Here is a 27,732-nt window from a genome sequence, read left to right as displayed (position 1 = left end):
TAACCTTGTTAAATGTTTTTGTCTAAAAAAAAAAATTAGAAGTGTCATTTTCACATTATCCTCTACTCTCTACAGGCATAAAAGTGTGTGGATGAAAGCTATAGTGATAATGATCGTGATGAAATCACTAAATTCTACTCCCGAAACCAATACCACACTGTATGTTAATTTGAATTTCAATTAAAAAAATAAATACATAGGGGCGCCCCGGGGGGCTCAGTGGGTTGAGCGTCCGACTTCGGCTCAGGTCATGATCTCACGGTTCATGAGTTCGAGCCCTGCGTCGGGCTCTGTGCCGACAGCTGGGAGCCTGGAGCCTGCTTCGGATTCTGTGTCTCCCTCTCTCTCTGCCCCTTCCCTGTTCGGGCTCTGTCTTTCTCTCTCAAAAATAAATAAACATTAAAAAAAATTTTTTAAATAAATATAAAATAAATAAATAAATAAGTAAATAAGAAATCTCGAAGGCTTTAAACACACACATGCACATGCCATTCTAAAGAGTAATAAAGTGGTATCTATTTGGAACAAGCATTAGGCCAGGAAGAAAAAAAAAAAAAATCACAACTGAACTTTCGGTTTATTTTTTTCCCCGGTGAGATGTTAAAATGCTAATTTCATTTTCTCCCTTCCTATATGTGGCACTTTCTCAAAATATCCATGAAATGCTTTTAGACAAAGATTGAGCAGGAGAACGAGATACAAATTTCCATCCCCCCAGACAGAGATACATGTTTCCATTGTAGGGAAGGATTAAACATTTTGAAACTTGTGAATCATCTTTAGAATTTCTACAGGGGAATTTTACCTCTTCATCCAAAGTAAAAGCCACTTATCTCCTTTGGTTTCCTGTGACAGATTCAGAGGCATACGCAGATATACAATTTCCAGGCTCTGGTTAATCTTCTTCCAATAGTTACGAACAATGGGCTAACGGGCGTGGGTGTTTCTCCAAAAATTATTCATGCGCAAGGCAGCCCAAGGCTTCAGGGAAAACTAGAAATGTTTTATGGATTAGAATAGGACTGTTTTAAAATGCTAGTACCAGGTGGAATGCTATTTCTGCAACAGGGCTCTGTCCATTTCCTTTGGAAAAATATATTCCAAGTAAAATGGCTCTTCCAAGGAAAGGCACCTTGATCTGCAACCTTTCAGCACACAAATGACTTTACCAATAGCCATATGATAATCATTAAGGCCTTTTAACAAACGATCTGTTTGAAAAAGACAGATTAAATCCTCACAGCCCTTTCTACAATGTTTATTTGCTTAAAAGCGCTTCTGGAAGTACAAATAATAACTCTTTTGTGAAAACCCCCAAGAGAAGTTGAAAAACTCGAACAAATGCATTACTTAAAAAAAGAAAAAAACCTACCACTCCCTTCAACCCCTCCAGAAAATGAATTTCAGTGTGTTCACTGAATTATCTTGAACCTGAAACCTGTGTTTGGGTATCCGTCCCCAGGCAGAGGCTTATAGTTACAGAACTTGCACAATCATACGATTATGTCGCAAACGTGGAGACTTTGTACAGGAACATTTTCACTTTTTAAATGACCCATATAACATTCAGGAATTACAAATGTGTTCGTATATTTTTTAAATACACAAAGTTCAACCGGTTTGCGGAGAAGAAGGAAAAACCGTTCCCGTCCTGCACTGGGGCTAAATATGACAGGAACATTCCGGTTTTGCAATACAATATTTTGGCTTCGAGCACTGCAGATTCAGAACGCAGTGTAAGTCCAGAAAAGCTGACACACGAAACAATTCTCATTTGGCTCAGGGTTCTTAAATGTCACGATATCTCGAGACCCGCTATCCTTTTTGGTCTCTAATATACTCATATCCGCCTGATGTCTCCTGACTTCGATTCCTAAAAGCCAGGCACCGTCAGCATGAATCATAAACTTCCAACCCCCTTAAAGCTCCAGAAGGTAGTGGATCCGTACAGTCTTTTTAATGGCCAACCAGCTCTTACACTGCGGAACCCAGATCGCTTTTTAAGGAATTTGGTATCAACCATGTTTCCAACACATTTGTCCTGTTGTGTGAATTCTAGGTTGTTTTTCTTTTGTTTTGTTTTGTGTTTGTGTTTTTGTTTTTGGGGCTTTTTTGGGGTTTGGGGGGTTTTGTTTTTGGTTTTTTTTAGAAAAGGCAGTGGGACTCTAAAGCAGAGTGAGTTGGGAGAATCACATTCATCCTTGCTCTGAAGGAAAGTGTTTATTTGCCAGCGAGGAAAGGCAAACACGTTTTTATATTAGGAAAGCAGACTAGTCATTTTCAAAGAAAAATGACTACAACCATACCTGTAGAATGTTTCTGTGCAAATGCACTAATTTTCTAACGCCTGCATGCTGTATATAATACATTTGCCTGTATATTAGGAGGAAAAGCCAGGCTGTTTTCCCCATGTACAATGCAGCTTGGATGGCTGGGAACATAAGCCTTCCCCATGTTTCACTTGTTCTTGATGATTATAAATTGTCCTTGCAATGAAAAAAAAAAAAAAAAGTTTTCTGCTAGGAAAATTATACCACCCTGTGGCCAAACAGATTCATCACAGATAGGCAGGAATCCGTGCCCACTTCTCCAGGATCTCGAAAATGCTTCCCTTGGCTGGCCCTTGGCTGACTACTCCCCATCATCCTGAATGCTAGGACTCAATGCAGTCACTATTTGCAAATTTCCAAAGGCTCGGCCAAGTTGTCACTGCCCAAAGACAAACAACCCAGCTGGAAATGATGGCTTTCCAAAAGCTTGGAAAAAAAACAAAAAAAAAACAATGCAGGGATTTTCAGAAAAGGTGCTCCTGCCTTTGTCCCTTGGTGCCACCCTCCTGTCCTCTCTCCTAATTATAAACAATCTGGTCTTGATATCACATATAACTTAAACCAGGTCAGAAGGAACATTCAGATCAGCCCCTCGCTGAATAAAAATGACTTCGTTCGGGTGCACTTAAGATGTATGCCTGTGTACGATGCTGCGGCATTGAAATTATCTCTACGAGGAGAGATTTTTTTAATACAGTTTTACCACTAGAAATAAATTCTGATGGTGGAGATGAAGAAAACCCTTAAATTATGTCGCAAAAGCCATTATTTTTTACATCTTAAGAGTTGGGGTTTTTTTTTAAGAAAATCATTCTACTTTGAGAACTGTAATTAAAGCCCTAAATAATAGATGCTACTTTTTTTAGCTATTCTGAAAAAAATAATGACGTCCTCGCCAAGGCTATATGGAGCCCCTCATTTCCATCAGAAAGGTTTCTATAAGCGTATTATTTACATTTTTACACATCACTCTTTCCTTTGGGAGAAAACGGATGTCTTTTTTTGTTTTTTTTTTTCCCACTCAGCAGTGGAAAATAGACTGTTTCCCATCTGAAACCTTACCGTAATTTGCATCAGGAAACCCAATGGCCAACATTGAGTACTTGGGTGTGTTCCATTATGATTTTGCTGGAGGCTGTCCCTCATTCTAATGCTGCGGATATTGAACCACCTTTGTGACACCCAGCTGATAACGGTGGAACACACAGACATGCCTCTCACCACCATTAGCTTTTGGCAAATGGCTCCGTTTCCATCAATGCCGACTTCCGCTTTGGCCAATTGAGACATGAAAAGTAAAAGAGAGAAGAAGAGAAAGAAAGAAAAAAAAAACCACACAGATGCACTTAAAACATGAAAAGAATTATTTATATGATAAAAATATATTTAGATTTTCAAAGCACAAGACTGAATAGAAGTGCTCTTTTTATGCGTTGCGAAGATGTTACTGTTAAATGTCTTTCTACATCAGGCTTAATAAATCTGTAATGACATTTGATGGATTGATTTCTGCCTATGTGTGTTTTTTCAAGATGGCAAGAGAGGAGAGAGGCAAGGGAGAGGGAAAGGAGGCAGTGGAGGAACGGCACTGACCCCCGGAGAGGCCAAGCGAGGAAATCATTGGGCCTCTCTCTTGCTTACACCTACTGACCTGCTTCCAACATCTACCCTCATCCCCAACAGATTTTTTTTTATTTATTTTTTTTTCTTTCACAAATGCCAGCACCCTTGCTTGGTTTCTCGGCTGCCTTCGCACGCTCTCAAATCCGGTCAGCTTGTGCCTGTGTAATTTATGATGTAATCTCAACGGAGGCAGTGGGTGGCTGTCTCACAAATTCAAGGATGAAGGCAGAAGGCAGACATGATTGAGATGGCCCGGCCTTCTCTACCTCAGAGCGATAGCCCTGCTTAACACTCAGTTTCCCTATGTCCTCCCTCCATTTCCTTTAATGTCCTGGGAGAATTGGAACATGTTTCACACACGAGCTGCCCAAGCAGATGCCGATGCCCCACCAGAAATGATTTGCTGCCTGTGCACAGCCAGCTCGCGGCCTCCGTATCGTGTGGCTACACGAGACGCGTGCTCATTAAATTATGATGACTATCCTATCACCTGTTAGCTCCACTTCATTGCCATGGCCCCATGTCTGAGCCGTAAACTATGAGAGCCCAGCGAGAGAAGCAAGACAGGTGGGGAGAGGGGAAGCAGCGAAGGCAGGGTGTCAGGATAAGCAGTCTGGAGCAAACCAAAGGGTTCTTGGTCTTCCTTCACTCAGTGACTATTTACTGGGCACCTATTAGGTGCTACATCCGAGGGTTACACCGATAGTCGTGATGATGGTCACGAGAGCAGAGTCTAGAGTCAAATGGTGTTAGGCATCCGGGCTCTGTTATCTATGTGTTATCTCTGTGATCTAAGGCCGGATCAACAGAAGAACAGAACATTATGACAGGATGCGGGTGGGGACGCCAGGGGCTCAGGGGTGGCCCCCAACCAAGCTGAGAAGTCATGGAGGGTTCCTGAAGAAGTGACACTGACCATAAAGGTAATTTCTCAAGGAGCATTAGAAGAACCAAAAGTACACAAGGATACATCCCTGAACTTCTCCCTTCCTCTGTCCAAGGTCCCACTGTTTCTAACTTCCAAATACCACTCAAGTCTTGTTCACTTTGCAATCATCCTAGATTTCTGTGTTGGCCTTCTAACTGGTCCTTAAGCCCTCTGTCCTCAAATCTGCACTCTACCCTGCAGCTGGAGTAGTCTCTTAATAAAATAAAACGGACCCCGCCATTCTGCTCCTCAAGACCAAAGACGGGCACGCCTTTTCTTTGCAGGGTCAGATAGTAAATAGGTTTGGCTTGGTGAGCCCTGTGGCCCCTGACCCGACAACCCAACTCAGTTAACATGGTGAAACGCAGCCATAGACGATAGTTAGCCAAATGGGCATAGCTGTGTTCCCATAAAACTTTATTTACAAAAACAGGCAACAGGCTGGATTTGGCCCATGGGCTACAGTTTGGTGACCCCCGCCCAAGACCCTCCAACACCCAGGATTTCCTACGGAAACAGGCCTCAAGACGAAACGCGAGGAGAGTTTACATGGGAGATGAATCCAAGAGACGCCAAGAGGGGAGTGGGGAAGGGAAACGGGAGATGAAAAGATGTCAATAAGATAAAGGGGCCTTAAGAACAATGACCCCCCTGAGCAATGGCGCGAATCCCGCTGGGAACTCTGGGAGCCAGGGCAGAACATCTCCTCAGTGACTCTGCCTACGGAGATGCGAACTGGGGTATTTATGCACCACCTTAGCTCAGTTATTAGTGCAGGGCCGCTGCAGGGTAAGGGGAGGGGGCAGGGGGCCTCAACTCCCCAGAACTTCCAACCAGCCCAAAGGTTGGAAAAGGTAGGCTTCAGTGGCCAAAGACCACCCCAAGGCACAGAGTCACGTGGGTGGAGTTGGAAATAGAGATGAATGGCAGGCAGGGAAGGACCGATGCCCAGGGACACGGGCAGGCTCCTGTCACAGCCCATCTCACTCAGAATAAAATCCAAACTCCTCCCCAGAGCTGCCCGATCCGTCTCCTGCCGGCTCCCCGACCCCATCTTCCCCCTTGTGCGCCCAGCTCCCCCTACACTACCTTCCAACGGTGCCTAAAAGACACCACGCTGTGTCCTTACATCCCCAGTGTATCAGCATTGATACTGAATCCTCTGAAAGGTGCTCCCTGAGCCCCCATCGGGAACACTTTTTACTTGGGAGCCCCAATCACGTACTCCTGTTGTGTTCATATGCATGAGGTCAGTTTCCCTCACAGGCCACACGTGAGGGCAGAAATCAGCGTGTGTCTTGTTCACATATTCCCAGTCCTGGGTGTGGCCCAGTCCCACAAACAGTGGGTGTCCAAAAAATATTTCTTAAATAAATAAATGCTGTTTTCCTGGAGATCTGGGGACACCCCAGTCACTATCTCTGAAATGCTGCCTCCCTTGCCCCTGTCCACTCATTGCCTGAACCTTCCAAGATCTACCCCTTTCATTCTACCCCCAGGGCAGCGAAGCATTTCTTAAGGATTTTTTGGCCTCAAAGGCTGTCATCTGCTAGATCTTGGAACATGCTATTGAGCTATCCCACCCTGCTGGACTGCCAGGGGCCTCAATGAGTTTCACTTGACTTATCTGGAATGGTCTCCATGAGGAGCAAGGAAAGGAGGAAGTCAGGAGTGCAAGTGAGTGTGCTTGCTCTAAAGCCAGTGGACTCAAGGCAGAACCTCACTAGTCCAAGTGCAGAAGCCAGACACAGGCAAGCCCTGAAAAAGGCAAGACACAGCTCCCAAGGTAAGAGGGGTCAGGCTGGACGAACTGAGGTCCTTCGACAGTCCCAAATGTATCCAATGTGTCATACATCTTGCTCAGTGCATATCTGAATGCATACTCAACAAACTGGCCATTTGAAACCACCACGGTCCTGGGGCGCCTGGCTGGCTCAATCAGTAGAGCATGTGATTCTTGACCTAGGGGTTGTGAGGTCAAACCCCATGTTGGGTGTAGAGATTACTTAAAAATAAAATCTTAAATAATAAAATAAAATAATGAAAATTTTGACAAAATGAAAACAATATAGCCCCATTGATTTTATTAAGTGTGTGTATTGCCTTTTCAAAATTAAAGAACAAATGAAGATAATAGAGTAGGAAAACTAAAAGATGAAGGAATGTACCTATTAGGCATGAAAATATACTGTAAAGCTGTAATAATTTTTAAATGCCTACTGGCACAACGGTGAACAAACAACTCAGTGAAAAACAAAATAATTCCCAGGAATATATTAAACATTTAAATAAGAATTCAGCATATTATAAGAGTAGAATTTTTAATTTGTAAAGAAAAAAAGTGCATTAGGGGCGCGTGGGTGGTTCAGTCGATTGGGCACCCAACTTTGGCTCAGGTCATGATCTCTGGTTCATAGGTTCGAGCCCCACATCAGGCTCTGTGCTGACAGCTCAGGGCCTGGAGACTGCTTCGGATTCTGCGTCTCCCCTTCTCTCTCTGCCCCTCCCCTGCTCATGCTCTGTCTCTCTCTCTCTCTCTCTCTCTCTCAAAAATAAATAAATATTTTTAAAAAGTGCATTAACAACAAATAAAATGGTGTACAATTGGCAAATTTCTCAGGAAAACAACTAAGTTAAATATCTCATATTTATTAAATTATATTTCCGATGAATTAAAGAATTAAATCTAGAAGTGAAATCCCAAAACCAGAGGAAAATATAGGTCAGTACTTACCTGATATCAGGCAGGGAAGTTATTTCCAGGTACAAATGCTAAATAAGAAATTATAAGGGTGCCTGGGTGGCTCAGTCGGATGAGCATCCGAGTTCAGCTCAGGTCATGATCTCACAGTTCGTGAGTTCGAGCCCCGTTTCTGGCTGTGCTGACAGCTCAGAGCCTGGAGCTTTCTTCAGATTCTGTGTCTCCCTCTCTCTCTGCCCCTCCCCTGCTCGTGCTCTGTCTCTGTCTCTCAAAAAGAAATAAACATTAAAGGAAAAAAAATTTAGAAATTATAGAAACTAAAATTCTAGGAGCAAGAAAAAAAAACACCATATATACAATGAAAAGTCACAAATGGGGGGGAATTATTTGAATTAATACATGGTTAATTGTTTTAGCATAATTAATGATGTAAAGAGTGTTTATATGTCTCTAAGAAAATAAATAAATATCCATATAGAAAAATTTTGGCAAAATTCATGAGCCAATAAGATGCAAATAAAGAAATATAAATTTTCAATGAACACTTAATACAATATCAAGTAACAGTAATAACCAAAGAGACATATATTAAAACAAGGAGAAATCATTTGCACTTAGTCAGCTGACAAAAATAAAACATAATGTCTCCATTATTGGAGAGAGCTCAAGGAAAAGACATCCACACACATTGCTGCTGGGAGCAAAATGAATAAGAACTTTCTGGAAAATGATTCAGCAGTATTTGTCAATTTCTCTAAAAACGTACATGCCCTTGGGTTAATTACTCTTCTAGAGAGTTTTCCTCTGAAAATAAGTGAAGATATACAGAGATTTATTTAATAAAAATGTCCAATCATAACACTGGTTATAATTGTGAAAAATTGGAAAGAACCTAAGTGTTCTTAGGTGGAATTAAATGAATTATGGTACACCTATGTGGTAGAAAAATACACAATCACAAAAATTTGTTTTAAAAAAGCAGCCACAGGCTGATTCAGGATGTAAAGCTTGGAAGTCAACCCTCTGTCCTACCAACAAGCAAAAAGCTAAACAGACTGAAAACATCAACAATTCTGCTTGGATCCATAAGAGAAGAGAAGACACAGGGCAAACCTCTACCCCCAAGATTGAAGGAACAGACACAAATACAGGGAGTAGAGGTTTAACAGAGAGGAGACTCGGGTCAGAAACCACCATGGGAACCACTGTGGGGACAGGACAACTAAACTGTAATAAGAAGTTTCTGGAGGCTCAGTGCCGACAACTCTGACACTTAAAAACCCTAGGAGGACCCAGCCATGGAGGGGCCCTCACAATGTTGTGAGATTTACCTCCAGGAGCTCGACCAGATTCCCACAGTAAGTATCAGAGAAAAGTCTTGAGCTTTCTGCATAGGAAAGGAGCAAAAAGAACCATTTAAAAATACACCACGTGATGCCTGGGTGGCTCAGTTTGTTGAGTGTCAGACTTCGGCTCAGGTCATGATCTCAGGGTTGGTGAATTCAAGCCCCACGTCAGGCCTGCAGCTGTCAGTGCAGAGCCTGCTTCAGATCCTCTGTCCCCCTCTCTCGGACCCACCCCCACTTGTGCTCTCTCTCTCTGAAAAATAAATAAACATTCACAAAAATAATTAAAATAATAAAAAATAAAAATACACCAGAGCACTCTGTTCTTCTTAACAACTCCTGCCCTCAAGACAGACTAGTTAACCAGAGTCTAACCTGCTGGGGTATTCTCAGAACCTAACTGACCTGAGGAAGAGAAACACCCAACCCCAAGCTGCCCAAGCCTTCCTAACCCACCTAAGGTGGGGGAATGGGGGCAGACTGAGAAATTCTTGTGAAGTTCACAGCCCAGAGGCACAGGTTCACCAAAACACTGACACCTAATAGTAGGACTGTAGACCAGTCCCCTCTCCCCACACCTCGCCACCACATTACTAATGTCCTATTTACAATAGGTCCTTTCACCCAGTACATCATGTCTGGCTATTAAGGAAAAATGATAAGCATCTCAAAAGGCAAAAAAAAAATGCAGTTTGAATAGACCATCAGAACCAGATATAGCAAGGATATCAAAATTACCAGACCATGATTAATATGCTAAGGGATATAGACACCGTGCAGGAATACATGGGCGATATAAGGAGAGAGATGGGAATTCTAAGAAAGAATTATGTTACAGATTTAAAAAAAAAAAAGGCAAAACACTGTAATGGAAATGAATAGTGTCTTTGATGGGCATATTAGTAAACTCAACATGGCTGAGGACAGAATCTCTGAGCTGGAGAACATACCAATAGAATCCTCAAAAACTGAAAAGCAAAGAAACAAAGACTGAAAAAAAGAAAACAAAACGGAATATCTATGGTCTGTGAGACAACCACAAAAGGCATAACACACATGTAATGGGAGTACAAGAAGAAGAAGAAAGAGAGAAAAGAAGAGAGAAAATATTTGAAACTGTCATGACCGAGAATTTCCTCTAATTAATGTCAGACACCAAATTACAGATCCAGGAAGTCTACGAAACAGGATAAATGCCAAAAAACAAAAACGGAACAAACAAAAACTAGATAGATTATCTTCAAACTACAGAAAAGCAAGTATAAAAAAAATAATGAAAGAAGCGGGAGGAAAAAAACACTTTACCTCAAAGTGAGCAAAGAATTGCTTCCAACTTCCCTTCAAAAACCATGCAGTCAAGAAGAGTGGAATATTTAAAGTGTTGAGAGAAAAAAACAAAAAACGAAACACCACCAACTTAGAATTCTGTACCATGATAAATTATCCTTCAGAGTGAAGGAGGAATAAAAATGTCCTCGGACAAACAAAACTTGAAGGAATTCTTTGCAAGAAATGCTGAAAGAAGTTCTTTAGGGAAAAGGAAAATAATCTAGGTCAGAAACTCAGACCCACATAAAGAAGGGAAGAATATCAAAGAGAGAATAAGTGAAGGTAAAATTAAAACTTTTATTTTTCCTATTCTTAATGATTTAGCAGATAAATTTATTCAAAATAATAATACTCAAAATATATTTGGTTCTGTATGCTTATGTGCATATCACACACACACACACACACACACACGTGTGTTTGTATATGAGAAAAATGAATGATAACAATGATCAAGGGATGAAAGGGAGGAATCATAGCTATCTCATTATTATAAGATATTCACACCACTCATGAAGTGGGATAGTGTTACTTGAAAGTGGATTTGGATTATTTGCAAATATATATTGCAAACTCTAGGGCAATCATTTTGAAAAGTAAAGAATAATGACTGATGTGCTGAGAAAGTTCAGAAAATGGAGTCATACGAAATACTCAGTTAAGCCCACAAAAGACAGAAAAGAGTAAAATATGAAAATTGGGAAAATAGAACCAATAGAAAACAGTAACAAATATGGTGAATATTAATCCAACCTTATCAACAATCATTTTGCATGACAATGGTCTAAATACACCAATTAAAAGACATTGTCAGAGTGAATTAAAAAGCATGACCCAGCTCTATGTTGTTTGTAAGAAACCCACTTCAAATATAAAGACATCTATAGATTAAAAAGAAGTGGGTGGAGGGGCTCCTGGGTGGCTCAGTCCATCGAGCGTCTGACTCTTGATTTCAGCTCAAGTCAGACTCTGTGCTGAGCATGGAACCTGCTTAAGATTCTTTCTGTCTCTCCCTCTGTTGTCTCTCTCTCTCTCAAAAATAAAAATTAAAAAAGAAAAAGAAGTGGATGGAGAAAAATATACCATGCTAACATTAATCAAAAGAAATCGAGAGTAGTTGTAATAATTTCAAACAGAGCAGACTGTAAAGTAAAGAAAGTTATAACGGATAAAGAAGGGATAATGATAAAAGGATTAAATTCTCTAAGAACACAACAATTCTTAACATATATGCACCACACAACAGAGCATCAAACTTCATGAGATAAAACTGATGGAAATGCAAGGAGAAATAGATTAATAGATGAATCCACCTTTATAGCTGGAAACTTCAACACTCTCTCTTAGAAATGGAAGGATCAAGCAGACAGAAAATTAGTAAGAATTTGCTATAGGCAAACTCAACAACACCATCAATCAACTGAGCACAGTTGACCTTTATAGACTACTTCATCCAACAATAGCAGAATATATATGTTTCTCAAACTCACACAGAACATTAGCCAAGATAGACACATTCTGGAAGATAAAATATATTTTACCAAATTTAAAAGCATAGAAATCTTGCAATGCCTGCTCTAGAAATTAAATAGAATTAAGCAAGAAATCAGTAACAGAAAGACTGCTAGAAAATCCCAAAATATGTGCAGATTAAACGACACACTTCTAAATAACACATAGGTCAAAAAACAAATCACAAGAGAAATTTTAAAACACTTTGGACTAAATAAAAATGAAAACACAACTTATCAAAATTTGTGGGATGCAGTGAAAGAAGTGCTTAGAGGGAATTTATAGCATTGAATGAATAATTTAGAAAAGAAGAAAAATCTAAAATCAATAACCTAAGTTACCAATTTAGAAAACTGGAAAAAAATAAATTAAATATGAAGTAAGCAGAAGAAGTAGTAAGAATTAAAGCAGAAATGAGTGAAATTAAAAGCAGAAAATCAACAGAGAAAATCAATGAAACCAAAAGCCGAAAAGATCAATAAAATTGATAAGCCTCTAGCTTATCAAGGAAAAAAAAAAAGACACAAATTACTTATATGAGAATAAAAGGGAAAACATCGCTACAGATCCCATGGACATAAAAAGGATAATAAAGTAATACAATGAACAACTATATGCCCACAAATTTGATAACCTAAGTGAAATGGACCAATTTTTTGAAAGACACAATCTGCCAAGACTCACACAAGAATAGATTATCTAAATAGACCTCTATTTATTACAGAAATTGAGGGGCGCCTGGGTGGCTCAGTCGGTTGGGCGGCCGACTTCGGCTCAGGTCATGATCTCGCGGTCCGTGAGTTCGAGCCCCGCGTCAGGCTCTGTGCTGACAGCTCAGAGCCTGGAGCCTGTTTCGGATTCTGTGTCTCCCTCTCTCTGACCCTCCCCCATTCATGCTCTGTCTCTCTCTCTATCTCAAAAATAAATAAACGTTAAAAAAAAAATTAAAAAAAAAAAAAGAAATTGAATCAATAATTAATAACCTGCAAAAACAGAAAGTATGAAGCCCAGATGGATTGACTGGTGAATTCTACCAAATATTTAAGGAAGAAATCATACCAATTCTCTACAATCTCTTTCAAAGAATGGAAGCAGAGAAAATCCAACATTATCATTCTATGAGGCCACATTACCCTAACACTGATACTAGACAGAGACATTACAAGAAAAGAAAACTATAGATCAATATATCTCACAAACATATATGTACAAATCCTCAGTAAAATATTAGCAAATCGAGTTCAAAAAATACGTAAAATGAATTGGACACCATGACCAAATGGGATTTATCCTGGGTATGGGAGGCTGGTTCAACATTCAAAAATTAATTAATGTCAACAAGCTAAAAAAGAAAAAGCACATGTTCATACCAACGGATGCAGAGAAAACTCTTGAAAAAATCTAACACCCATTCATGATAAACACTCTCAGTAAACTAGGAACAGAAGGGAATTTTCTCAATTTGATAAAGACTATCTACAAAAACTTGCAGCTGACATCATACTTAGTGGTGACAAACTTGAAGCTTTCCCTCTAAGAGCAGGTACAAAGCAAGGATGTCCCCTCTCATGACCTCTTGTCAATGTCATTCTGAAAGTCCTTGCTAATACAATAAGAGAAGAAACAGAAATAAAAAATGTATACAGATTGTGAAGGAAGACATCAAACTATAATTGTTTACAGATGACATGATTGTCTATGTAGAAAACCTGAAAGAACTGACAAAAAAAACCTCCTGGACTAAGTGACTGTAGCAAGGTTGGAGGATCCAAGGTTAACAAGCAAAAGTTAATGATTTTCCCATGCACCAACACCAAACAAGGGGAATTTGAAATTAGAAACACAACACCACCTACATTAGCACCCCCCAAAAATGAAATACTTAGGTGCATAAAACAAAATATGTACAAGATCTACTTGAGGAAAACTATGAAATGCTCATTATCCTGAAACAAATATTTCACTGTATGTTAACTAAAATTTAAATTAAATAAATAACTACACAAATAAATAAAATGAAATCAAAGAGAAACTAAATAAATGGAGAGATATTCCATATTTATGGATGGGAAAACTCAATATTTTAAGATGTCACTTCTTCCCAACTTGGTCTATAGAATCAAGGCAATCCCAGTCAAAATCCCACCAAGTTAGTTTATAGATACTGACAAACTGATTCTAAAGTTTCTGTCGAGGGCAAAAGACCCAGAACAATCAACACAATCCTAAGGGAGAACAAAGTTGGAGGACTGAGGCTATGTAATTTCAAGACTTGCTCTAAAGCCACAGTAATCAAGACGGTGTGAAAGAACAGACAAATATATTAATAGAACAGAAGAGAGAGCCCAGAAATACAGCCTTGTACATATAGTGAACTGATCTTTGACAATGAAGAAAAGGCAATGCAATGAACAAAGACAGTCTCTTCAATAAGAGAACAACCAAAAGTCCACATGCAAAAAAGTGAATCTAGACAGAAGGTACACGCTTCCTAAAAACTAGCCAAGATGGATCATATGCCTACACGTAAAATGCAAAATTATAAAATTCCTAGAAAGCATTGTAGGGGAAAAATCTAAATGACCTTGGGTATGGTGGTGACTTTTCAGAGACAACATCAAAGACATGATCCATGATAGAAATAATTGATAAGCTGGACTTCGTTACAGTTACAAACTGGACTTCACTAAAATTAAAAACTACAGAAGACAATATCAAGAGAACTAGAAGACGAGTCACAATCTGGGAGAAAGTATTTGCGAAGGATTGTTGCTCAAAATATACAAGAACTCTTAAAATTCAGCAATAAGAAAGCAAATAACCCAATTTTTAAAAATGGGCCAAAGACCTTAACATACACTTAACCAAAGACGGTATACCGATGGCAAGTTATCAGGGAATTGCAAATTTAAACAACAATGAGACATCGCTACACACTATTAGAATAGCCAGAACGTTGACAACACTATAGAATGTTCTGGAACGTTGACAACAACGATGCTGGCGAGGGTGTGGGGCAACAGAAACTCTCCTACTTTGCTGGTGGGAATGCAAAACCGTAGAGCCATCTTGGAAGACAGTGTGACAGTTTCTTACAAAACTAAACATACTCCATACCATACAATCGAGCAGTCATGCTTCAACTCCAAAGGAGTTGAACACTTTTGTCCACACAAAAAGCTCTACATGGATGTTTATAACAGCTTTACTCATGGTTACCAAAACATGAAGGCAACCAAGATGTCCTTCAGTAGGCAAGTGGAAACTGTGGTCCATCCGGACAATTGAATATTACTCAGCACGAGAAAGAAACAAGCTAGCAAGCCATGAAAGGGTATGGAGGAATCTTAAATGCATATTACGAAGTGAAAGGAGCTAATATGAAAAGGCTACAGGCACCCTTTCAAGTTGGCGACATGGGTTTCACTCCATTGTCTCTTGGGCCTCCCAAAAGCAAAAATATTTACTATCTGGCCTTTCCCAAAAAGCATTTGTTGACCCTCGTTACACTGTCACTAGATTGTAGATTCCTGAAGGAAGATTCACCACTGTATCCCCAACTTCTAAGACAGCCTATCATGGCTTACACATCACAGCTGTCCGGGATGATATTTGTGGAGAGAATCAATGAATGCATGAATGAGTCCTAGCTAATACCCTAACATATACTATGTATTGATGCTGACCTAGTGAGTAAAAGGTAATGCTGAGAAGCGTCCCAATCCTCCAACAACCCCAGGAGGTACCGACTCATACCCCATTTTACAGCTGAGAAGACCCAAGTTGCCCCAAGCACAGACCCCTTGACAAGGTGGACCTGGAATTCAGATCCAAGTTTGTGATATGGGAAGGCCACACTCTTGTAAGCTCCTAGCATGAGTTTTGGCAAAGGGCAGGCCCTATAAAATGATGGTTTGTTACCATAAAGTAATCATTGGGCCTAAGTTCTGTGATGTGAGCAGAAAGTGTCCCAGGACTTCCAAGAGCCAGCGGTGAAGTCTGGAGAGCTGTGGGATGAGTAACAGAGAAGAGACATTTCTCCACCAAAGCAAGTGTGACAGGCAAAAATCTTTGAAATATGAACTGATGTCTCATCTGCCCCTGAGTTATCCAGTCCCCCCTTTGGTCTGCTTCCCAGTTTCCAGAACTAAGCTCCTCCTGCCCGAAGGAAATGGAAAGAATTTGAGAAAACACAAGATGTTCTGAGATGTTTCTTGCGCCCTCAGCTACGCCTGCCCGCCCCCATCCCTTGATTGATTGCCTTTAATGACTCCCTATGGCCCTGGAATCAGTCCATTGGCCTCAGCTGGCCTGAGACCCTGCCTGGGCTGGCTCCTGCCATTCCGGGACACTCGCTTCCTCTGGCACGTTCAAACGGGGGGCCCTTCAATTTCAGCACCCTCCAGGCACTGTCTGGCCTCAGCATCTCTGCACATGCTCTCACCCTACCTTCTTCTCTGACCTCCAGTCTAGGAAAAGTCCTGCTCTCTTGTTGCACCTGCGATGTGTGCACCTGCGACAACGTATACTGCCTGCTGGCCTGCCACCACGCCGGAGGGTAGGGCTCGTGCCCAGCGCCATGGCCCATGGCCATGGTGCGGGGGGCACCCGGTGAAGGTGCGTTTGGCACAAATAACAAAGGCCCTGTCATAGTCTCCTTCCATGTGCTTTTGGATTTACTCTTCGCTGCACGATAGAGAGGAAAAGTGTGCCGTGCCTAGGGTAGAGACGAAGACACAGGGACCCAGCAGCGCTGAACACCATCTTCGAGGCCACATGGCGGGGTGAAGGGAACCTGAGACCCTAGCCTGATTTCATATCCTGAACTCCTGTGGTATTTCACACGGCCGCCTCAGCTTGCGTCTGTGTCTTTTCCCGCCTCCTTCTGCACCTTTGTTCTTCCGTCCACAGCCAACCTGCAGGCATTAGGTGGAGAGAGAAGACATATGATATGATATATGATATGCATAATAGTATATTGATATATGATATGTGATAATATATAGCATATACTGTATTAATAATCCTATATTATCTCTAACATGTGGTCTCTACAACACACATTAATACTTAACCATTTCTGAGCACTTACTCCGTATCAGGTAGCTGACAGAAATCACCTTTCTTAATCTTTACCGTTGCCCTAAAATCAGCATTCTCCACAGGGTGATACTGCTCCTGAGCGGGCCAACATGGGTTCGCGGGGAGTGAAAAATCTTAGCTATTACAACGCCTTGTGCTCCTCCAAAGCACCACAGTATATAATAAAGAGATATCCTGCGCATCTGTGACATTAGAATTTCACGGGGAGGGAGATGATTCGGGAGGAAAAAGTCCAAAGAAACTTCTTCAAGGGGGCAATTTAAAAAAAAACACCGCCCTACACTGTAAATGTCCTCATTAACCGCCCCCCCCCACCAAGTGCAGCCCCAGAGAGGTGAGCCCACTCCCCCAAAGTCACACAGCTAGCAATTCGTGGAGCAAAAATGCAAACCCAAGTCTAACGCCGAAAGCCAAGCCCCCCGATTGACTTTTGAAAGCCATCTCCGGACACTAGGTCCGCGGTGGCAGCAGGAAGGTTGCGGGAAGTGTGGTCCTCCGACTGCTGGCCACAGCGGCACGTGGGGGCTTGTCAGAAATACAGAATCTCAGGCCCTTCCCCAGGTCGGCTGCGTGAGGACCCGCCACGTGCCCAGGCGACAGTCTGCATGCTCCCATGTTAAAGGAGCTGGGATTCCCGTGGTCACCGGTGAATGACCCTCACCTACCTCGAATCGCAAAGAGACAAAGGCACCTACAATTGTCCCTCATCGCGGGTCCCCGGGGCCCAGTCAGAAACTCCCTTGCCAGACTGATTACACTTCAGGGTGTCCCGTGACTTGCTGGGTTCCCTGAAAAAGAAAGAAAAATGAAGTTCTCTTTCAGGTTTTCGGGGTAGATGATGTCAACTATTTACAGAGCACACATCCTTCTGGAGGCGTTCCATTCTCTGCCCGCTGATCAGGGCGCCGTCAATCACGCCCGGACGAGAGGGCCCGTCAGCCCTTCTCAAGGGACGCTACCTGTCACGTCGGCTCAACGATGCAAGCCTGCAATGCTGGGGACACAGGGAGAGCTAGAGTTCTGAAGGCAGGCCCGTGGCAGGAAGGGCTCCAGGGTCGCATGGGACCCACCTTTGGGGAACGGGACAGCTTGAGGCTGTCCATTCGGTGAGGTTGCAGACAGAAGGTGGGAGAGAGGCCTCCAGGGCCCAGGGGACCAGAGCTCCCTCATCGACCGCGTTTCAAAAACCCGAGCGCGCATCAGAACCACCTGCAAGGGCTTGTCGAACCACAGGCGGCTGGCCCTGCCCTGGGGTCCAGCGGTTTCCGGGGTTCAGCGGGGCCCGACCCAGAGCATCCTCCCAACCGCTGGGGGGGATACGGCTGTTCTCAGGACCGCACTCGGAGAACCGGGTCTGGGCTTCTGCTACCTTTTGTGCGAGCCTTGCACCAGCAGCTCTGGCGTCACCCAGAAGCTTGCTCAAAATGCAGAACCGTGGAACCCCAGCCACTGAACAGAATCCACGTTTCAGCAAGATCCGTGGTGGGTAACGACGCACTTTCACTGTGGGGAGACGCTGGTCTGGACCCAATTACACATCAGAATCCTCTGGAGCAGCCATTAAATGCAGATTCTTGGGGCCAACTCTGGGCCTAAAGAATCGGAATACTTGAGGGGTGTGAGCAAGGAAATAATGTTTTTTGTTTTTTAATTTTTTTAACGTTTATTTATTTTTGAGACAGAGAGAGACAGAGCATGAACGGGGGAGGGGCAGAGAGAGAGGAAGACACAGAATCGGAAGCAGGCTCCAGGCTCCGAGCCATCAGCCCAGAGCCTGATGTGGGGCTCAAATTCACGGACCGCGAGATCGTGACCTGAGCTGAAGTTGGACGCTTAACCGACTGAGTCACCCAGGCGCCCCGGAAATAATGTTTTTTTTAAGCTTATTTATTTTTTGAGAGAGAGAGCAGGGGAGGAGAGGGGCAGAGAGAGAGGGGGACAGAGGATCTAAAGCACGTTCCAGGCTGACAGCAGAGGGCCCGATGCGGGGCTCGAACCCACAAATCGAGAGATCGTGACCGGAGCCGAAGTCAGACTGAGCCACCCAGGCGCCCCAAGGAAACAGTATTTTTAAGGAAGGACTCAAGAGAAAGCTCAGGAAGTCAGCACGACTGGTCTAACCAGCACTCTCTAAACTATTGGAGTGATGCAACACGTGCCTATCAACCCAATGCCATCATTCAGCTAGGTAGAAACAATACACATCTTATTATGCTAATTCACTGTGACATTACAAAGCATCACAAAATACTTAAAGCATTTTATATATACATATACACACACACACATATATATACATACACATATATACCTATATATTTACTTATATGTAATATCAGTATGTTTCTACCCACCGCCATAAAGCTCTTTTTTTTTCTTTTTTTTTTAATTTTCTTTTTTATTTTTTTAAATTTACATCCAAATTAGTTAGCATCTAGTGCAACAATGATTTCGGGAGTAGATTCCTTAGTGCCCCTGACCCATTTAGCTCATCCCCCCTCCCACAATCCCTCCCGTAACCCTCAGTTTGTTCTCCGTATTTATGAGTCTCTTAGGTTTCACCCCCCTCCCTGTTTTTATATTGTTTTCGCTTCCCTTCCCTTATGTTCATCTGCTTTGCCTCTTAAAGTCCTCGTATGAGTGAAGTCATATGATTTTTGTCTTTCTCTGACTAATTTCACTTAGCATAATACCCTCCAGTTCCATCCACGTAGTTGAAAATGGCAAAATTTCATTCTTTTTGATTGCCGAGTAATACTCCATTGTATATATAGACCACATCTTCTTTATCCATTCATCCATCAATGGACATTTGGGCTCTTTCCATACTTTGGCTATTGTTGATCGTGCTGCTATAAACATGGAGGTGCGTGTGTCCCTTCAAAACAGCACCCCTGTATCCCGTGGATAAATGCCTAGTAGGGCAATTGCTGGGTCGTAGGGTAGTTCTATTTTTAATCTTTGAGGAACTTCCATACTGTTTTCCAGAGCGGCTGCACAGCTCGCATTTCCACACCGCCATTAAGCTCTTGCCCACCCCTCACTGGAGACCATCGGGAGCCACAGCTGAATGTTCCCAGGGAGACTCAATCACTTTGCTTAAACCCCTTCATTTAATCTTTACAACAATTACACGGTTGGAATCATTCTCCCATTTTACAGATGAGAAAGCTGAGGTCCAGACAGGGGAAGAAAGCAGCCCACAGTCACCAGACTGGCCGGTGGCTGCGTCAGTGTTGGAGTGTATGTCTGACTGGGTTGTCGGAGCCCTTCCCCGCGACCCTGTCAGCCTGGGGTCTCCACATACAGGGGTTCCACACAAGGGACCTCCCAAGACGAAGGTCCAGTCAGTCGGGGCTCTGAGGCTCTCACTGCTGCTCCTACTAAATCCTCGGTCCTGTGACAATTTTTAGGGGCACAAAGATCATTGAGGCTTGATCTCTGCCCTTGAGGATTTCATCTACATATAAATAGGTCATTTCGATATCATCACATAATGTGTTTTAAGTACTAAGGCCGAGGTACGTGGGGTGTGCCAGTCGAGAGCAGGGGCAATGAGGAGCCTCGTGTGTCCCTCTGCTTTCTCCATCATGACTGCCACCTCCTTCTCTCACTTTGACTCCCGAGTAGTTGCATCAAGCAGCCAGGGGGATCCTTTGAAAACAAAGGATCAGATCACGTCGCCTGTGCTCAAAACCCTCCAGTGGCTCCCTCTTCACTGAAAGTAAAATCCCAAGATCTCACCACAGGCTACTCGAGCCCACGCTCAGTATATACATCACCTCCCACCTCTGTTCTCTAACCACTCCTGGCTCCTTGCCCCTCTTTCCTCACACCCAAGTCATCCCACCACAGGGCCTTTGCACTGACGATTCCTTCTGCCCAGAACACTCTTTCCCCAGGTGTGACTTGTTTCCACACTTTATTTATGTCTCTGCTTTTTAAAATTTTTAATGTTTATTATTTTCGAGAGAAAGACAGAGAGAGAGTGACAGAGAGCAAGCAGCGGAGGGGCAGAGGAAGACACAGAATCCAAAGCAGGTTCCAGGCTCCGAGCTGTCAGCCCAGAGCCCGACGCAGGGCTTGAACCCACTAACCGAGAGATATCATGACCTGGCTGAAGTCAGAAACTTAACCGACTGAGCCACCCGGTAGCGTCCTGCTTAACTCCTCCCCCTCTATTCTCCTAAAATTTTCCTTCACAGGACACATCACCACCTGCTATGATTTTATAGAGTTATTTGTTTACATCAGTGGTCTGTAACTGGGCAATTTTGACCCCCAGGGGACACCGTGAGATGTTGTTATTGAAAGGACTGGGGGCGGGTCCCTACTGGCATCTGATGAGTAGAGGCCAGGGATGTTGCTAAATGTCCCACAGTGCACAGGATGGCCCTACAACAGAGAATGACCCAGACTCAAATGTCAACAGTGCTGAGGCTAAGGACCACAGTTTACATGTTGACTGTCTACATGTTGTTAAAGACAGTGCTTGCCACGCAGTAGATGCTCAGGACGTATTTGTTGTATGGATGAGTGAGTGGGTGAGTGGATGGGATGGATGGATGGATGGATGGATGGTTGGATGGATGGATGGGATGGGTGGATGGACGGATGAATGGACAAATGAACAGCGGCTCAGTCTAAGAGCTCAAAAAAGTAATAACTCATCCCTCACCTCCTCACCTCCAACTTCTATCCATCCTTCAGATCTCAGTTTTTATGAGCCTTCTTTGATTCTCTCCCATGCACACACGTGCACACACACACACACACACACACACCACCGTGAGCTTCTCCTGGACGCGCCTTTGACAGCCCTTCCACTTTCCTTAGCAGCATTGATCCAGAAGGTGATAATTATTTGTTTGGTTGTCTGCCCCATGCTGCCTCCTTCACTCAACTATAAATTCAGTAAAAGAGCTGTGTCTGCCTGGTCACCAATTAATCCCCAAAGTGCCTGGCAGAGTAACCACTCCCTACATTTATTGAATAAATGAAGATAATTTAGGGAAAAGAGCTTTGAAATATGGCAATAAATATATCTATTCTACAAATGAATTTGTGGACTAGTCATTAAAATATTAATTTGTTCAGCTCAAGATATGGAAATAGTAGAAGATATCTTCCCTGCCCACATCCTCTGAAAGCAGCCTGGGCCTCAGTGTCTCTTTTCCGCAGAGAAGAATGAATAAGCCCTTGTTTTCAAATAGAAGATGCTAGAAGGATCTTGATTGTCCAGAGAGAGAACCTTCAAGGGGTGGGGGAGGAAAGCAAGGTACCAATGGCCCAGTCCTAGGAACCGAGGGAAGGAAAGCCAATGGCCGAAGTGTATCAATGTGTCACCTCCCCCAACCTTCCCGAAGGGGCTGATCATCTAGTGAAAGTGCTGATGTGGAAACTTCTAGTTTTCTACAGCTGGATGAAGGGTGCTGTGGCTTGGCCACTTTAGCAAAAAGATCCTATGTTCAAACTTGGAAAAGGCGAGCCACCTGGCTCTGAGGGAATAAAGAGCCTTTGGCCCGCAAGTATCTCAGTTTTGATCACAATGCAATCAAGACCAGAGGCCCATTTCCATGGTTTTCCAGAACCTTGAAGCTTTGCTTAAGTCGAAGGTGGGGAAAAAAAAATTCCCTCCACGCAGGACAGAGTAGAAACATCCCAAGTGAGAAAGCAACAACATCCAACAGAAATATAATGCAAGCCACATACGCATAAGGTTAAATTTTCTAGTAGCCACGTTTAATAAGTAAACAGGTGAAATTAAATTGAATAATATATTCCACTTAACCCAATATATCCAAAATGCCATTTCAACATGGAATCAGTATCAAAAATGCATTGAAAAGTATTTTCCATTCTTTTCTCCTCATTCTAGGTCTACAAAGTCCAATAAGTGTTGTGTACTCCCAGCACATCTCGGTTTGGACTAGCTACGCTTCAAGTGCTCAGTAACCACCTGTGGCTGGTGACTCCTGAATCTGACAGCTCAGTTCTATTGGATGGGAATTTGTAATATACCTTGGGGTCTTTGTTTCATATGAGGTAGCATCCATTTTCTCCTTTCTACTAGTGACTGCGCCCAAATTGGGGGGGGGGGGGGGTGGCTAACTCTTCAAATTAGTTATCTATTGCTGGCTGTTAGGTCGAATTGTGTCCCCCAACCCCCCAAAAAAGATTTGTTGGAGCCCTAAGCCCCAGTACTTGTGAATGCAATCTTACTTGGAAATAGGGTCTTTGCAGATGTAATCAATTTAAGATGAGGGTGGGCCCTAATCCAACGTGACTTATACCCTTATTTTTTAATTTTTTTTAACGTTTTTATTTATTTTTGAGACAGAGAGAGACAGAGCATGAAGGGGGAGGGGCAGAGAGAGAAGGAGACACAGAATCGGAAGCAGGCTCCAGGCCCTGAGCCATCAGCCCAGAGCCCGACGCGGGGCTCGAACTCACGGACCGTGAGATCGTGACCTGAGCTGAAGTCGGACGCTTAACCGACTGTGCCACCCAGGCACCCCATACCCTTATTTTTTAAAAAGGGTAATTTGGACACAGACACAGACTTGGACGCACCAAGGAAAGATGATGTAAAGAGACACAGGGGAGATGGCCATCTATAAGCCGAGGAATGCCTGAGGCTACCAGAAGCTAGGAGATGGGCCAGGACCAGATCTTTCCCTAGAGGCTTCAGGGCGAGCATGGATGTGCTGACATCTTGATTTTGGACTTCTGGCCTCTGGCGCCCTGAGAAAATAACTTCCTGACACTCTGAACCACCCAGTGTGTAGGACTTTGTTATGGCCGCCCTACAAAACTAACATCCCACATAACAAATGGTCCCAAAATTTAGCAACTTGAAACAACAAACATGTATGATCTCACAGTTTCAGTGGGGCAGGAATCCAGGCGTGGCTGACGGCCTCTCACAGACTGCAACCAAGGTGTTGGCCACAGCTGTGGGCTCATCTCAAGATTCCAACGGGTCAGGATCCACTTCGAAGTGAAATCAGTGGTGGGGGCAGGATCAGTTCCTCATGGGCTGTGGCACTGAGGGCCTCAGTTCCTCATTGGCTATTGGCTGGAGGCCTCTGTCAGTTCATCACCACGTGTGATTCTCTTTAGGGTAGCTCACACACGATCGTTGTTTCGATGCGGCCAGCAGGCAAGAAAACAAGAGAGTGCCACAAGACGGAAGCCAGTCTTCTACAACAAATACGAAAGTGATTTCCCCTCACTTTTGCCTCATTCTCTTCATCAGAAATGAGCCATTAGGTCCAGCCACACTGAGGGGGAAGGGATCACACAAAGACATGAACACTGGGAAAAAGGGGCCATCTCAGAGGCTGCCTGCCACACCATTTCAGACTTCGCCAAGGGGTAGGCAGGGGTGAGGGCTGCTCACACTCTTTCTCATCCAAGAGAGACTTGATTCACCCCTACGTCCCCAGAGCTGACCCATTTCCTGTCCTCCCCCAGCCCAGTGCTTCCCCTGGTGGTTTGTCAGTTACCCTGTGTATTTCAAAACTGAAGAGTCGATTTTGTTTCTTGCTTCCATCAAACGCTGATAAAGGATAGGACAAATTTTCTTTGTTAGAAAAATAATAAATTATAACCCTTGAACCCAAGTATTATAAAGCAAATGCCCACCTGCTCAATGGATGGGTGGATGGATGGATTCAAATTTCTGTGTGACACGCCCACCAATCCTAATCTTTTTCATCTGCCCAAGAACTCTTGATATCAAGGTCATGATATCATTAAGCTTTCTTTTTCAGTAACACTTCTTGGTTTTTCTTTACTTAAAGCAGAATAGCAAAAATAATGGATGTGTATTTGTGAAAGTGTGTGTGTGTGTGCACGCACATGTGCATGTGTGTCTTCGTTCACATTTATTGGCTTTCTTAGGTATTCTGAAAATTAACCAGGCCTGCTAAGGGACACTAGTAAATACTTGGTCATAAAGTATCTTCAGAGAACAATTTTCTGAGTTAACCACACCCGATAAAATCCCCTTGCATCACTGAAAGTCTTGTCTGGCTGTCAGGCAATGAGATCGTTTTATTGAAAAGACTCATGATGTAGTGAACAAAAGCTTAGGAAATAAACTCTAATCCCCAAAGGAACAGTCGATACAACTCTACTCACACTGAAATATTCAATTTATGGCCTATATTGAATCCTATGTCTATAATTTACTGCCCTAACTACAAAAGAGTTCTTTTAATACAAACCAATTTCAATATATTTTACTATTTTCCTTGCCTCTGTTAAAGCAGAAATAACAAATTCTGCTGAAAGAGCAGAAGGACTAATGCAATAAAGATTCCCAGGGATGCATCCTACAATCCCCTACTTTTCATCAGACTCTAACTGGGTACCTAAGATTGTGTTTGGGCATTCTTATTTGTAACTGGATTCCCAGGTAGGTCTGATATACACCTAGGACAAGAGCTCTTAGGAAACAACAATGCATTTATTCAGTAAATATTTATAGGGTACCTACTATGTGCAAGAATCATTCCGGGTTCTGGGAACACGGCAGTAAGCAAACTAGACAATAAGGTCCCTCTCTTTGAGTAGATGGCATCTTGGAAGGGAGAGAGAAAATAAACAAGCAAAATATACACTATGAAGAATGCTCAGGAGTCAGAAAAGTCCTCACGAAGGTGATATTGGGGCAAATATCTGAAGGAAGTGAAAGAAGGGAGTAGCTCATAGATCTGGAGAAAAAATAACCAGGAGGGGTTTGGAGCAGAGGAATTGACCATCTGTCTCATATTTTTAAAGGATCCTTCTGGCTGTATTTAGAATTGGTGCTGGGTGTACCAGGGAAAGGGGGATATTAGATAGTAATTGCAGCAAACCTAGTGAGAGGTGATGGGGGTGGACCAGGGTAGTAACTGAGGATGTAGGACGAGATGATTGGATTTTTTAATACATTTTAAAGTTAGGACAATAAGATTGCTCTTCCATTTGATTTGGATTATGAAATTGTTAGCACTCTGGACTGTGATTTGGATTATGAAATTAAGACAGGCTTTAAGGATGACTTCAAGGTTTTATCATGAGGGACAAGAATCATGATGCTATCATTTTCTGAATAGAGAAGACGGGGGAAGAATTACATTCGCAGAATGAAGATTCGGAGTTCAGCTCTGGACATGTCAATGGTGCATATGCTGCATATGTCAACGGTCCAATGCTGCATAATCAATTTCCCCAAAACTTTGTATCTTAAAACAACAAATATTTATTATCTTACAGTTTCTGTGAGTCAGGAACTTGGAGCAGCATAGCTGGATGGCTGTGGTTCATGGTCTTTCATGAGGTGGCAGTCAAGATATCAGCTGGGGCTGCAGTCTTATGTGAAGGCTTGCCTGGGGCTGGAGGGTCCACTTTCAAGATGGCACCTTCACACTGCCATTGGCAGGTGGCCTCAGTTCCTCACCATGTGGGTCTCCCCATAGGACTTGTTGAGTGTTCTCACATCAGGGCAGCCAGCTTTCCCCACAGTGAGTGATCTGAAAGAGGCAGGCAGAAGTCACAATGCCTTTTATGACCTAGTCACGGAACTCAAACACTGTCGTTCCCATAATAATCTATTAGAAGCAAGTCATTAATTCAACCCACACTCAAAGAGAGGGAAAGTAAGCTTTACTCCTTGAAGGATGTTGTGTCAAAGAACTTGTGAACCTTTTTTTAAACCCTCCACATGCCTATCAGACATTCCATTGGAGTTATTACATATTAGTTGAATATACAGATTTGGAGCTCAATGGAGAATCTGCAAGGGAGATAGAGCCCAGGAGTGGGTACCATATGGCCATCACCGGCATTATGATATTCTTATGCCATAGTGGGTATGAACACAAGCTTTAGTATTAAATGTGAATTCAAATTCCAAGTCATACACTCACTAGCCCTTTGATCTTCATTATCACGCACAAACCTCATGAGGTCCCACTTTTTTTTCTTTATAAAATGGGGATAGTAACAATTACCTAGTCTTACCCCCACGGAGCTTTGGTTCACCCAGAAACCTGAAAGCTAGGTAGGTTGGTTTCCCGAAGCAAATACAAATTGTGGTACCAGCAGAAAGAGGAAGGAGACTAGACACGCAGAACCAACAAAGGCCCCTACAGACCTTTTAGGAAGACCAATGCCAACCGATCCCCAGAAAATATGTTCAGATGTTGATATGTAAAACCCTTCTCTGTTCCAAGAAATGGTCGATAAGGTCCTCAATACCTATTAAATGGTTGGTGTGAGTGGATTTCTGTCGTTTAAATTGTTTTTAATGTTTATTTATTTTTGAGAGAGAGACAGAGCATGAGCAGGGCAGAGGCAGAGAGAGAGAGAGAGAGAGAATCCAAAGCAGGCTCCAGGTTCTAAGCTGTCAGCACAGAGTCCAATGCAGGGCTCGAACCCACGCACCACGAGATCACGACCTGAGCAGAAGTCGGAAGCTTAATCAACTGAGCCACCCAAGCGCCCTGGGTTTCTGTAGTGGAAGATGAAGGCAGGACAGAGTTTCAGGGAGGCAGGGAGGAGAAAGAGACAGTACAAGAGACAGAAACAAGAGACCAAGAGAAAGTATCCCCTAAATTCCCTAAATCCCCACAGGAATTAGAGGAAATCTTTTGGAAAGCTTTGGAACTGCTCTGGTTCAAGGAATGAGGACTTCAAGGCATTCTTCACCTAGATATCAAAGGGCAAGAGGTTCTCTAGCTGATCATACTTTTTAAACTGTATCCAGCACCACACCCAACAGAGTTTAGAAAAACTCACCTGAATTATGACCCCCCCCCCCACCAAACTTCCAAACTTCCAATGGCAAGTGGGAAATGGAAGAGACAGTGA

At 42.9% G+C, this 27,732-nt stretch overlaps 1 long non-coding RNA gene across 3 annotated transcripts; it reads right to left on the bottom strand.

The window, feature by feature from the left end:
- Positions 1–16,421: 16,421 nt before the first annotated feature.
- Positions 16,422–26,393, bottom strand: LOC106970326 (uncharacterized). 3 transcript variants are annotated; one of them, XR_008289038.1, is made up of 4 exons: positions 26,135–26,393; positions 25,376–25,459; positions 24,381–24,433; positions 23,788–24,075 (listed from the first exon to the last, which is right to left on the bottom strand). It is a non-coding gene; the product is annotated as an uncharacterized LOC106970326 (long non-coding RNA). The 3 variants fall into 3 exon arrangements; XR_001429488.3 differs by lacking the exon at positions 25,376–25,459; XR_003416372.2 differs by lacking the exons at positions 23,788–24,075; positions 24,381–24,433; positions 25,376–25,459 and adding an exon at positions 16,422–16,685.
- Positions 26,394–27,732: the final 1,339 nt, after the last annotated feature.

Source organism: Acinonyx jubatus, chromosome A3 (genome assembly GCF_027475565.1).
Source record: "Acinonyx jubatus isolate Ajub_Pintada_27869175 chromosome A3, VMU_Ajub_asm_v1.0, whole genome shotgun sequence".
Taxonomy (NCBI): Eukaryota; Metazoa; Chordata; class Mammalia; order Carnivora; family Felidae; genus Acinonyx; species Acinonyx jubatus.
This window is presented reverse-complemented; position numbering and strand designations above follow the sequence as displayed.